Here is a 14,146-nt window from a genome sequence, read left to right on the forward strand (position 1 = left end):
CGCATACAACACGGTAAAGCAGCGCTCGGGGGAGGGAGCGGGGCTGCTTTAATAACAGAAATGCTCGAGGCCAAAGCAAGTTTGGTATATCATATAGGGTTTAGCTTAAGTGGCAACTCAGCTTATCACAATACCATGCAACTATTTTGAAATTACTTTCCCCCTCACTCCAAATCATCCCATCACACCTTATCCAGAAAACAGCGTGAAACTGAGTGCCATAAATCAGTAAACTGGTTTAAATTACATGTGGGCCATGTTACAGATGTGCTGGGGGAAACATACGTTTCTAGTCATGATACAGTTCTCCAGTGTAGATGAGGTCTGGGGAGAGGGAGCAGAAGTTTTGGGATCAATCGGGGGAAAAAACAACCAACAGGAGGTTGTAAGAATGTGTCAAGGAAAGCAGCTCCCTCCCGCTGCCATCTTACACTCCCCTGTTTGTTGGTTTTCCAGTTACAATGCTCTGGGTGTGTAACTTATACCATCTTACACTCACACCACCATTTATTGCATCTCTGAATTTGACCCAGAGTCATAGTCACTATATCCCAGATTCTGCCATCTTGACTCATACTGAATAATGCCTTGTACTATGATTAGTTCCATTGAAACCTACAACCAACTACCTGAACTCAAGGAATTTCTCCATTGTTTAAACCACTGTTGCCACATCAGGCCCATGTTCCAGTTCCTTCACTGGCTCCCATTTAGCTTTGATGCCAATTTAAGATCTTCATCCTAATTTTAAAAGCAATTAATTGATCAAGCCCCAGCTCACCAAAGATTGAATTTTGCTTTAGGAACTACCATGACAGCTGCGCTTCTCTGGGCCAACGCAGATCACAAAGCATGTGAGAGCAGGAAACAAAGGAGATAAGGCGAATGCAGACCATCTTTAGGAAACACTGCAAAAATCTTCCACTTCAAAAATTCTTTCTACCATAAGAATGAGATTCACAGCACTGAGATCTCCTTCTACCCAACAAACCCTTACCAATAAGGATAAAAACTCTACAAAACCTTAAAACCCAACAATCCTACCCCAAGCAGAGTTTTCACCCCCACGGGGGAGAAATGCCAGGTTCTCCAGGAAGTCCACTAGGGACTTTTTTATTGATATTGATCTTACATGGAAGGCACTTAGATACTCTGGTGATGGGTGGCAGCATAACACAGACAGACAGATACATACATATTATTCAGTGGGAGTCAAGGTGAAAGAATCTGACCCTTTAAAAATCATCATGTCACTTCCTTCTGCTATTATTTAAAGACTAGCCATTTTATCATGGAGCTAAATGAATCAGGCAATTGTTAGTGAGATAAAAGCTCATTTGCCTCTAGGTCATTGGTTCAAATTCAGCACGGGGCACTCACTATTGAAAATCATCACCTTGAGTAGCTCTTTTGTGGCTTGAGAATAAAGAGTGCCAGTCCCCTTTCTAATGGCAATATTGTTGCATACACTACCATCATAGCCGCCCATGTTGGTGGCAGTCCTAACAGGAAGGATCTAACTTCCCACTGAAGTTAAAGACTGAAAGGAAATTGTGCTCTCCCTGATATCATTGTAAATTTGAACTAGTTTGTTCAGCCTCTGTGAAGTTACACCAGATTAACAGCACAGCAGCTCAGAACTTGGGTCTCAGGATTTGTCCTGCTGAGGGGTCAACTGAGATCATACAGGATCAAGCCCTGTAGCTAAGCACAGCATCCCTTCTTTTTAACGACACCAGACGCTCTAGCTGATACAGCAACACTTCCCTTCTCCCTGGGTGCTGCACATATTTTAGGCAGTTAGCCAAATCAAATCAACACAAGACCCACATCAGGTCCCCATTTTTCTGGTGCAACTCACTGTTCCTTTATAAACAGTCACTCTTATAATAACTGAAGCCTAAATAGCCCAAAATATACGGCAGGAAGATTCCCTTCTCAGTGAGACTTCTGAGTGAGACTTCTTGCATGGGCATTTTCCTGGTTGGACACTGAGCTTCCTTACTAGGCTCCCCACAGCCAACGTCAGCAGGTTATATAGCTCCTACGGGCAAGTTAGTCAACAAACCCCACTACTTTAATCCCCGCTGGTCCTTGATGTGGTGAAAGCAGGGATCCTGGAATTTCTTCCTCAGGTCCAGCTTAGGGTGAGGTGATCTCAGCCTAGAAGAGTCATTCTCCTGAACCCCAAAAGGCCAGAACACACCCTCTCAGAGGCCCTACTTGAGGAAAATAATCTATTTCAGTGAAGTGAATCAGGTAACTGTGGGAAAATATGGTACATATTTCATATTAGAGTGGTAAGCAGGCCTGTAAGCAGGTAATAGAGGAAACAAACATTGTAGCAAAGACTGTGATATTTCAAAGAAATTGTGCCCCCTGCTGATTTAATTAGATTTTTATCTTCAATTCTAAATCTGGTGTGAACATTCTAACATACTGATTAGTGTTCAAGGTTAATAACTCAGATGTCCTGCGGGATAGTAAAATATTTTCTTTCAGCTCTGAAATGAGATGCTTAATATTGATTTTTAGAGAAAGAAAGCAAAAGATGAATGGCGTATCTTTGTAGGGACATTCATTTTGAGACTATTCACAGCAGTCTACATACCCTTTGTAGCATTCTATGAGGACATAAAAGTCTGGAATAATAATACGAACAGAGATGTACTAGGGATGTATTTGGGTTTTTAACACATCTGTGAAGACTCTGGACTTATCTGGATGCTAAACCCGATCTGATTTCCCAACCTGTCTATAAAAGACATTAATCTGCTTCCCATTCAAACTGACTGTAGGTATTCAGTATAATAAAATGGGATCATCTTTGAACAGTAATCAGTGTTGTTTTATGGGCTGGCCATGTATACACTAGCATTTTATAAGCAACATAACCTGCTGAATGGCTAAAGTGTAAAAGAATGTCCATTTAAAATGATGTTGGGTATGTTAAACTGCCTAACCACCATGTCATTCCCCAATGCTTCCCTCTCGACAGTTGTAGTGTATGTCCAGGAAAAATGTCATGGTACAAGCAGTGCTCGATCACTATCACTGTAGAATCGAACAGCTTCAACTTCAAGACAATAGTTCCAAGAAGGATGTCAAAACATGGTGTTGGTAGCTTTTGAGAGAGCCTGATGGGTAGCATGATCCATTGTCTACCTGTAGCCTCTGCACAGGACACTCAATATTCTGTTGACAGTTTGCCGTTTTTCCTAGTAAAATGATAAAAGGTCATATAAAAACAGAAATGACCAATATTCTTGATTAGCTCTCAATAGCTACTAAGACACCAAATCACAGGCTGCTCTTGAAAAAAAATATGATTAATTAAGAAAAAAGGAGCCACTGTCATATGCTAGCCTCTCCTCTAATATTCCAGCATTCACCTTGCAGAAATATGGAAGGTGGACTAATCCAGGCATAGAAATTGACCAACCTCTTCCCCCACAACTCCTTGTTTGCAATAGCCAACCTGAGTGGTCAGATATCCTCCATACCTGTAATGAATACACTGCTGCGATGATCTAATCTGCAAACCCTGCAGGGTAGAACCTCAGTGACATGCTGCCGAGCTGAAGTGCCCACCAATCTCTAAACAGCTGCTTAGTCTTATGCCATTCAGTATTACACAATACCTGATTTACATCCTGCTTGTCCAGCACTCCTGCCAGAGAGCTTCTGGCTATCACAGAGGTGTGTAGGTAAATATTAATTGTGCATCTTTTGCAAAGAGTAAACAATGGAAATTGCAATGTGTGTTTGCAACCCTAATAAATCACAGCTTTGTCCTAGCCCAAATGTGCTGTGATTAAAATCTGTAATGCCAAATTCTTCAAAGGTAGGCACTTACATTTCAACACATGACTGGAAGCAGCTCAGGACCGAATGCTGCTGAACATCTGAAGCCCCTGTTGACATCATCTGGCACTGTGGGTGTTCAGCACCTCTAAAAATATGGCCACTTTTATGTAGGTTTCTATATATGGATTTAGGGGCCTATGTTCAAAACTTTGGCCTAATGTCTAACCTTTTTCTTTTGTATAGGCATTTACATCGTCCAATATTATGGCCCGTTATTTCCTACAAAATCAGTGAGGGAGGCTTTCACCAGCACTGGCCTGGATCCTGCAAACACTCACATGCTCACTTGTACTGTTGTGAGTAGTCCATTGCAATCAAATGTGATGCTTGCTGATTCAGGATTATAGACTTTGGCATGACTGAAACTGTGGTAAGCAGACATTTAAATTGGATTGAAGACAATTTAATGTTTCTTTCAAGCAAAACTTCATTTCCTCTGTTTTCTTTTCCTGTTTTATTGCATGATTGGTAAACCAAACCTGCATGATTAATTTGTGACATTTTCTTGTTTCTTCTTATTTTTAACCTTAAATCTCTGTACTGTAAGCCTCTCTTCACCCAGAGGTCAATCACTTATCATTGTTTATTCAGTCATTGATCACCCTCTAGTGGCTATTCTTGGAATATAAATATCAGCATATTATTGGCCTTGCGAGACTGAGTAGTGAGCCCTGGAAAATCTGATACCTACATTCAAGATACATAAGAGCTGGAACAAGGTAAATACACATACTTAGAATTGCACCCTGCATGACAGGTCCTTTCACTTGGTAAAAACAAGTATTGAGTATATAAATTTAAAAATCATTATCTTTAAATTAGTGTGCTGATTTGTTTAAATTAGTAAAACACATTCACATGGGACAATCATAAAAAGCAAAAATACTTGTAATTACCAAAAAAACCACCTAACAATAATGCTCATCTGTGTTTTGTGGGAGAGCTAGGTTCCATCTCTGATCTCTGCACATTCTCCATGTCAGCATTCTGAACTCATAATAATGCATTCACTTGGGGTGGGGAGGGTTGATGGGGGGAGAAGGGATAATTGTACTGGTGCCCCACGCTCAGTGTACTAAACAGCCTATGTATATGAACGTTCTTTGGGTGATCATGATCTACCCTTCTTCCAAACTTACCCAAAACAAAAAGATATGCACAAAAAGAAGAGGTTCTAATGTAACTATTTAAATAATGCATATTGCATGCATGTATTGTAAGAGTAAACATTAACTTTTGCTTCTTAAGTGAATAGCCTTAACTTTATATTTTAAAGGCTAAACTGCAATGTAGTAGAATGAGTTGCTTTCTAAAGAAGAATTAACTTAATCCTGTAGGTTTTATGTCGTTAGTAAGATCTCCAAATCTTTATTTTTCCTGTATTCATAAAATATCCTTTTCTGTGCCTTCTATAGTAATCTGTATGTATTTTATAGATGAGCAACATTTTCTTTTAATTTTCCCAGTACTGATCACAAGTATAGATATATGGGGCTTCTTTTTTTTAGGATCTGAAACAAGTCTTTGGTGAGTTAACATCCATCATTAAGTGAAATAACCAGTAAAGCAGCAATGCAATCAGTGCTCCAGAACAGAATTTGCCTTCTTATTACTGAACACTGACAACTGCAAGCTCTACAATGATACAAATCACTTAGGACTAGATTGTGAGGTAACTATCTGCCCCGAGGAAGGAACAAGCATGTGGTTGCACTGCCTCTGGAGCAACCAGGATGGAAATTGTGACTCAGACTCCTCATGCTCCAGACAGGGAGTAAATCGCATAATTTAGCAGAATACACGGCTGTCCTACCAGAATCGCTATGCCACTGGGTGCACTGTGAAGGGGAAATAGCAGGGGAGGAGACCCAATGCTCTGTTTATTCTCTCTCCCATTCTGTCCCTTTCTGCCCACCTGCACTACGCAGAAGTAGTAATTCTGCGGAGTCTGCTTCCACTCTCATCTTGCTACCTGTGATGCAGGTAGCTGGAGAAGGGGTGCGAGGAGTTGCAAAGTATCCCCTCCTCCGTGATATTGATGTGCTAGCCCTGCCACAATTTGGAGCTAAGTATGCAACTTTCCTGTGCTTGCTTGCTTCTTAGAAGGAACAAGAACATTAAATGACGAGTACATTTATCATCAGTCAAGTTCTTGTAAACAATTTATTTAAAGTAGGATTTGCATAATATTTCAGCTACCTCAGAAACTCTCTTTTATTATGGGCAACATTTGTGTAGCACTCGTGGGAACCAGCTACATCACTTTTCATTGCTTTGACAATGTACCCCTAATGTAATACCCCACAGAAAAGCACTATTACACTCCTGGCATTTCAGAAACACTCTAGGTTTGTCCATTTCATACACTTTAGTCTTCCTTCCTGAGAATTATTTTACATTGTTTAAGTCTTAAATTGGTCTTCTCAGAATAGTCATAAGCTGCTATGAGCACCAGAGAGGATATTCATTTTCAGTGATATTGTGGGACATGGAAAATCTATTTAAGATTATCCACTGGCTGAAACTCTTGATGCTAAGGAGAAATTGGAGAAGCATTGCCAGGCTCTTCTCATGAGAATTTGGGGAGTTAACTAGGGCTTGAAGCTGCCTTGAAGAGACATAGGAGTCCGATGTGTCAGAAGTGACTTCACCACTAATAATATGTACCTTTTAATAAAGAATTTAATTTAATGGAAGAAAGCTAATGTTGTACCAATATTTTAAAGAGAGTAAACAGAATGACCTGGGTAATTATAGTAATTTCAGCCTGTAACTGACCCTGGGCAAGATAATGGAGCAGTTGATACAGGACTCGATTACTAAAGAGTTAAAGGAGGGCCATATAATTAATGCCTATAAACATGGGTTTATGGAAAATAGATCTTCTCAAACTAACAAAAATTTTTTTGAGTTTACAAGTTTGGTTGATAAAGGTAACAGTGCTGATGTGATATATTTAGACTTCTCCAAGGTGCTAGAATTGGTACCAAATGACATTTTCATTTAAAAAAACTAGAATGGATATAAAATTAACATAGCACATATTAAATGGATTTAAAACTGGCTAACTGATAGATTTCAAAATGTAACTGTAAACGGGGAATCATCATCGAATGGGTGTATTTCTAGTAGTGTCCCACAGGGTTCAGTTTTTGGCCCTATGCTATTTAACATTTTTATCAATGACCTGGAAGCAAACAAAATCATCACTGATAAAGTTTGCAGATGACACAAAACTTGGGGGTGTGGTAAATAATGAAGGTGACATATAATCGATACTGAGCAATCTGGACCGGTTTATAAGATGGGCACAAGCATATAGTTTTGATACAGCTAAATGTAAATATCTAGGAAAAAAGAATGTAGAACATACTTACAGGATGGGGGGGATCTCTCCTGGGCAGCAATGACTCTGAAAAAGATATGGGGGTGATGGTGGATAATCAGCTGAACATCAGCTCCCAGTGCAATGTTGTGGACAAAAGGGTTAATGCAATCCTTGGATGCATAAACAGGGGAATCTCAAGTAGGAGTAGAGAAGTTATTTTACCTCTGTATTTGCCACTGGAGTGACTGCTGCAGTGTCCAGTTCTGGTTTCCACAATTCAAGAGGATGTTGATAAATTGGAGAGGGTTCAAAGAAGAGCCAAGAGAACGATTAAAGGATTAGAAAACACGCCTAATTATATAGTGATAGACTCAAGGAGCTCAATCTATTTAGTTTAACAAAGAGATGGTTAAGGGGTGACTTGATTACAGGTTATAAGTACCTGCATGGGAAACAAATATTTGATAATGGGCTCTTCAGTCTAGCAGAGAAAGGCATAACATGATCCAAGGCTGAAAGGTGAAGCTAGACAAACTCTGACTGGAAATAAGGAGTACATTTTTAACAGTAAAGGCAATTAACCATCTGAACTTTTTACCAACATTTGTGGTGGATTCTCCATCCCTGGCCATTTTTAAATCCAGATTGATGTTTTTCTGAAAGATATGCTCTAGGAATTCTTTTGGAGAAGTTCTATGGCCTGTTGCCTCTTTTTGACCCAAGTAAGGAAATGTGGGTGTTCCAGTTGGGAGTAAAAATTGGTGGTAGTCAGGTATTTCTATGATGCAATCTTGTTTCTTTACAAGGAATGTACAGAGTCCTGTGTTTCATGCAGCATGAACCAAGAGAAAAGGAGCACTTTCTTAGCTTACCAGGCACCCAAATCCTTCTTGCCAACACCAGACCCCAAAAGCTTTCTCCCTAGCTTTCCCCAGCGTCATGCTATGTTTACAGGCTCCTGCCTGGCTTTTTCTTGCCTTTTTTCCTTTGCCTTTTTTTTTTTGTTGTTCTTGCCTGTGACCTCAGAATCTGTGTGTTCACCCACACACCTCTACTCTAAACAATACTCAGTCCAAACACTCTGGAAGAAAATATAAAAGAGGGGAAGTGACATCATCACTTGCCCTCCACCTCCCCTCAACTCAACGCCTGGAGGATTGTCTGGAGGACAAAGACTTTGAACTGGGGAAGGTGGACCCAGTCTGGAAATGGAGTCCAGTCTGTGTATTGAGGATCTGTTACCTGCTTGTACCGTCTGTCAGGGTGAGACACAGCTTGAGTCAAATCCCCGTTTAGTGTGTATAACTTAGACTGCAAATTTATTTTTGTTTATTCAGTAACCAACTCTGATCTCTAGGTCTTCAAATCTTTCTTTCTGTAGTAAATAAACCTGATTTATAGTTTATCTAAAACAGTGTGTTTTGGTTGAAGTACTTGGGAAATCTCAGCTCAGTTTACAAAGGCTAGTGTGTGTCCATTCTACATGGAGGAAGTGGCTAACTAGATGAACTTACGCCGGCCAGGCTTCTCACTGCTGCAAGATGGTACAGTTTTGGGGTGCAAGACTGGGGAGTTGGGGGGAATTGGCTGGAGCTTCCCTCCTGATAGTTCATGAGTGGCTGGGAGATCATTCATATAACACAGTTGGGTGTGTCCCTGTCTGTGGATGTCTGTGTAAGTGCAGTGCCTGCCAGAAGTTTGTAGCTTGACATCAGCATCACAATGTGAGTGCAAGCCCAGGTTGGTAGGACAGAGGGGTCAGTGGTCTCATAGTCCAGGTTGCACCCTGCAGACCCCATCACACTTACGTTTATAGTTATGGTAACTGAAGGGAGAGTTCACACCTATCAACCTCAACAGGGTTTTAACCCAACTAACCAAGGTTTTACCTGGCTCATAAGAGGCTTGTGTTATACAGGAGGTTTGCAGAGTTGTAGCTGTGTGGGTCCGAGGATGTTAGAGAGACGGGGTGAGTGAGGTAATATCTTTTATTGGACCAACTTCTGTTGGTGAAAGAGAGACAGGCTTTTGAGCTACATGGTCACCCGAAAAGCTTTGTATAGCTCCAAAAAAAGATATTACCTCACCCACCTTGTGTCTCATATACAGGAGGTCAGACTAGATGATCACAATGGTCCCTTCTGGCCTTGGAATCTATTCATCTTAATCTTTGATTGTTTCAAATAACATGCTAAATCTTTCAAACAATTTCATAGATTGTACTTGAAAGTAGCTCCATTTCATCATTATTTTCCAGCCTCCAGAATGGTGTTCCCATTCCCAATCATAAGCACTGACAAGCAAACCTGACTCAGGTAAATGGAATAATAGAATATCAGGGTTGGAAGGGACCTCAGGAGGGCATCTACTCCAACCCCCTGCTCAAAGCAGGACCAATCCCCAACTAAATCATCCGAGCCAGGGCTTTGTCAAGCCTGACCTTAAAAACCTCAAAGGAAGGAGATTCCACCACCTCCCTAGGTAACACATTCCAGTGCTTCACCACACTCCTAGTGAATTTTTTTTTCCTAATATCCAAACTAAACCTCCCCCTCTGCAACTTGAGACCATTACTCCTTGTTCTATCATCTGCTACCACTGAGAACAGTCTAGATCCATCCTCTTTGGAACCCGCTTTCAGGTAGTTGAAAGCAGCTATCAAATCCCCCCTCATTCGTCTCTTCTGCAGACTAAACAATCCCAGTCCCCTCAGCGACTCTCATAAATCATGTGTTCCAGTCCCCTAATAATTTTTGTTGCCCTCCACTGGACACTTTCCAAATTTTTCCACGTCCTTCTTGTGATGTGGGGCCCAAAACTGGACATAGTACTCCAGATGAGGCCTCACCAATGTCAAATAGAGGGGAACGATCATTTTCCTCGATCTGCTGGCAATGCCCCTACTTATACAGCCCAAAATGCCATTGACCTTCTTGGCAACAAGGGCACACTGTTGACTCATATCCAGCTTCTCGTTCACTGTAACCCCTAGATCCTTTTCTGCAGAACTGCTGCCTAGCCATTCGGTCCCTAGTCTGCAGTGGTGCATGAGATTCTTCTGTCCTAAGTGCTGGACTCTGCACTTGTCCTTGTTGAACCTCATCAGGTTTCTTTTGGCCTAATCCTCTAATTTGTCTAGGTCCCTCTGTATCCTATCCCTACCCTCCAGCGTATCTACCACTCTTCCCAGTTTCGTGTCATTTGCAAATTTGCTGAGGGTGCAATCCACACCATCCTCCAGATCATTAATGAAGATATTGAACAAAAGTGGCCAGTGATTTGGGTTGCAGGCTGCAGTTAATAAAGGGAGCTGGTCAAGCACACTTTTAGAATTTCTAATTCTTTCAATCTATAATGTTTTTAATCCTCTTAAAAACAAATACTTTTTCTTAACTGTTTACCCCTTTTCCCTTTTTTTAGGGTCTAGTAGTTCCTTCTATAGTTCAAGTGCAGCTTGAAAGAGTTTTGCATTTTACCCATTCCACTGGCACAGCCCGTGTTGTCAGCAGAGCTCTGTAAATAATGGTGCCAAATGTAGACACAGCGTAAGCACCGGCAACTCTATTGTAACTGAGTGGTTCCACTTGAAAGTTGCACCTTGATTACAACAAGTCTGATTCTGGTTCAGTATTGCCAATCCCAAGCACTGAAAACTCTTAAGTCAGACCACAGAAATCATAACATAGTTTTAAATATCATGAGAGATGAACAAATAATAATTTTTTAGTTTTTATTTGCCTTTTAGATTTGGGGCCTTTAAGGTCTATCTTTTCAAACTCTTCTCCACAACCATGAGAGCTAAAAACTTATTTTAATGAAAGCTGAGATTCCCTTTTAATTACACGACTCCAGGAGTTGGGGCTTTAAATTACAAAATATCTCAAGATTCATGGTAAAAGTGTGAGAATTAGCTGCACGCCTGTGTTCCTTAGCTATGGTTACTTTTACTACCAGGATAGCAGAGAGGTACAAAAGAGTGCTAAGCAATGGACTCCATAAACACCATCTACTGACCTATTCTTAATTTTTTTCTTAATTTACAAGAAGACTCGGTTGTAGTGAATACAAAAATGATGATTCGTTATTGAAGATATAGGAAACAAACAGCAGCCTGTACTTCTTTCACGCTCAGTAACTCCCAGACTACACAGAGCCTGTTGTACTTTAGTATCATTATAAAAGGTCTCCCTGTGTCCTGGCCGGGACTTCAGAGTCACTGGAAGAGGCTGCAGAGTATATTACATTTTCCAAGTGGTGGATTATTTACAAAAATAAATATTTAAAATTCAGAATATATTGCCTGCCAAATAATAACAATATTAAGGCAGGCAATGTTTGTGCCTCAATGGCATCACATTATTCTTGTAATGCAAGTGTAGACAGGGGAAGAAGCTGTCATATGGCATGCAGTGCATACTGTATATTAAAACTGATATTCACAGTGCCTCAAGATGCTATGCAGTCAAAATTACTATCCTAACTATTTACACTGGGAACATAGAGTTCAAACTAGTTTGTTAAGCGAGAACAAGGCAATATTTTCATTGTCCTGGTGATTTAAGAGCCAGCAAACCCTGACTAGTGCTTTTGCATTCATAATCTCAACACAATCACTCACTTCTAGCCTTAAATTCTACATATCATTACATTTAACATTAACACACTGTTGATATGATTATTAGCACATCTTGATTGCCCCCCTACAAGTGGTTTATCAGCATTTACACATTCTCTCCTTGTGAAAGCTTTACTAGTAAAGATGGGTTCCAAACCTCCTCCAAAGTTCAAGGGCTCTCAGTGACATGATTCTAGTTTGGCCCATTACAGACACAGAAGTCAGTTGTCAGGTTAGGATCTGGGCTTCCCCAAAGTCCAGGGGGGTTGGATCAGGCCCAACTACTTACTAGATGTCCATCATTAGGTTATTATTTTCTATGCTCTTCTATATTAAGTATTCAATACATAACTGCTCAAAGCATATTCACTAGTTCACTTCCTGCAAGTTTGCCTTTTCAACATATAGCTTGTTTTAAACAATACTTTTCTGCGCTAATGTGTACTTTCCAAACTGCGATACAATACTTTAACTTTCAATACAGCACCAAAACTGAGGAGAGAAATCATTTTTAATCCATATGCCACCTCTGCATCTTTCATTTTACCCTAGTCCAAAATGCATGCAAGCTAATGGAAATATTTATTGTAACTCCAAAGGTTAATGTTAAGCAGGTTGTAGTTTGCAGAACAGAACCACTGTTGTAATTAAAACTACCAGGCCACACCAGTGATTTACCACTGTTGTACATCTGATCACTTTGCAGTAGGATTTTGATATATTAAACAGTGCAAACACAACTGTTTTAATTTAAACAATATTTTGTGGGTTCCATTTTTGTACTTGCCAAACCTGCTGCATAAAGTAGCTAGACTTGACATTTTGATAGCCCCCCAAAAGTCCCTAATAGTTCCAAAAGTCTATCATATTTATCTAAAAGCACCTAATAGAATACTATGACATAAAATGGCACATACATTAATTTAATTTATTCAGTTCTTGCCTTTTAAAATTAGCCATGAATCAGATATTATTGCAACAGGAACAGATAAGACTAAATGGCTATTTACAGTTATTTTACTTAAAGCATACACATAGAATAAATATATAGTCTATTTTCAGTATCTGATTTTAAACACTAACAGATCTCTCTAGCTCAGTGGTTCTCAACCTATTTACCATCGTGGGCCGCGTATGCGGCCCACAAAGTGTTATGTTAACCGCAGGTTGAGAACCACTGAGCCAGACACACACACTGGCCTGCCGAACTCTGCGCTGCCAGTGTGCCCCTTCCCCTCGGGGCTTGTCCTGCACCACGCACCACACCAACCCTCTGCCCAGCACCTCTCTCAACTCCCTATGCCCAGTTCTCCCCTGCCCAGAGACCCTCCCCCAAAGATCCCTATGACAAGTGCCCCCCCAAAGAGCCATATGCCCAGCACCCCTGCCCACAAGCCCTCCATTGCCCAGCACCCCCCACAAACTCCCCACTGCCCAGCGCCCCCACCCCCTCACTGTCCAGAGTCCCCCACAAACCCCCCAGAGACCCACTCTCCTGCGCCCTGCCCCCTGGACACATTTGTTGGGGACACTGGGCACTATACTAGGTAACTCGGGAGGGTGGAAGACCACGAGTGTCGAGGAAGCCCTTCTGCTCTAGGCCCGGATAAACTAAGGCCCCTTTGCTCCTTGAACCCTCTGTGATCCTGCATAACTCTGAGGAAGCTAGCATACAAACAGACAGGTTTGCACACGGCTCACCAGCCAAGGCCAGCTTCAGCCTGGGAAACAGATAGATAAGGCAGCAATGTTTAACAAAAAACAGTAACAAATAGGCAAGGCTCGGGCAATGCTACTGAGGAAAAACACAACTGGCTGCTTTAGCTGATTGGCTATGATATTGTACGGGGCAACAGGTAATTGGTTGCATAAGCTTGTGTAGTGAAATAGGCAAAGGTATAAAATGTATACTGGAATCTGCTGCACTGCTGCAGGATTTGAGACAGCTCAGTCTCCCTGTGCCCTATTTGGAGCTCCAAATAAATTTCTCTGCTTCTCCACCCTGTTGTGGTCATTGGTGCGATGCATACCGGGCAACGAACCCAGCTGTTGCTTGCCTCGGGCACTCTGTGCCGGCAACACATTCACCAGCCCTGCTGGGAGGTGACTGTGTCCACCAGGCTGAGCCGGAAGCATGGCTGGGGTTGGTCAGGGATCGCTCTGGCCACTCGGGAATGGCACGATTAGTCATGCTGGAGCAAGAGCGGGGCCTGCCCAGGAGGCCGGGCTCCCTCAGGACCCACTTGCCCAGCAGGGCCCCCTACATTGGACTGCTGAGCTCCTCCCTGCCACAGTGGGCTGCTCCGCCTTGCCTGCTGATAGGAGCACTGGAACAG

This window comes from Lepidochelys kempii, chromosome 3, assembly GCF_965140285.1.
Source record: "Lepidochelys kempii isolate rLepKem1 chromosome 3, rLepKem1.hap1, whole genome shotgun sequence".
Taxonomy (NCBI): domain Eukaryota; kingdom Metazoa; phylum Chordata; order Testudines; family Cheloniidae; genus Lepidochelys; species Lepidochelys kempii.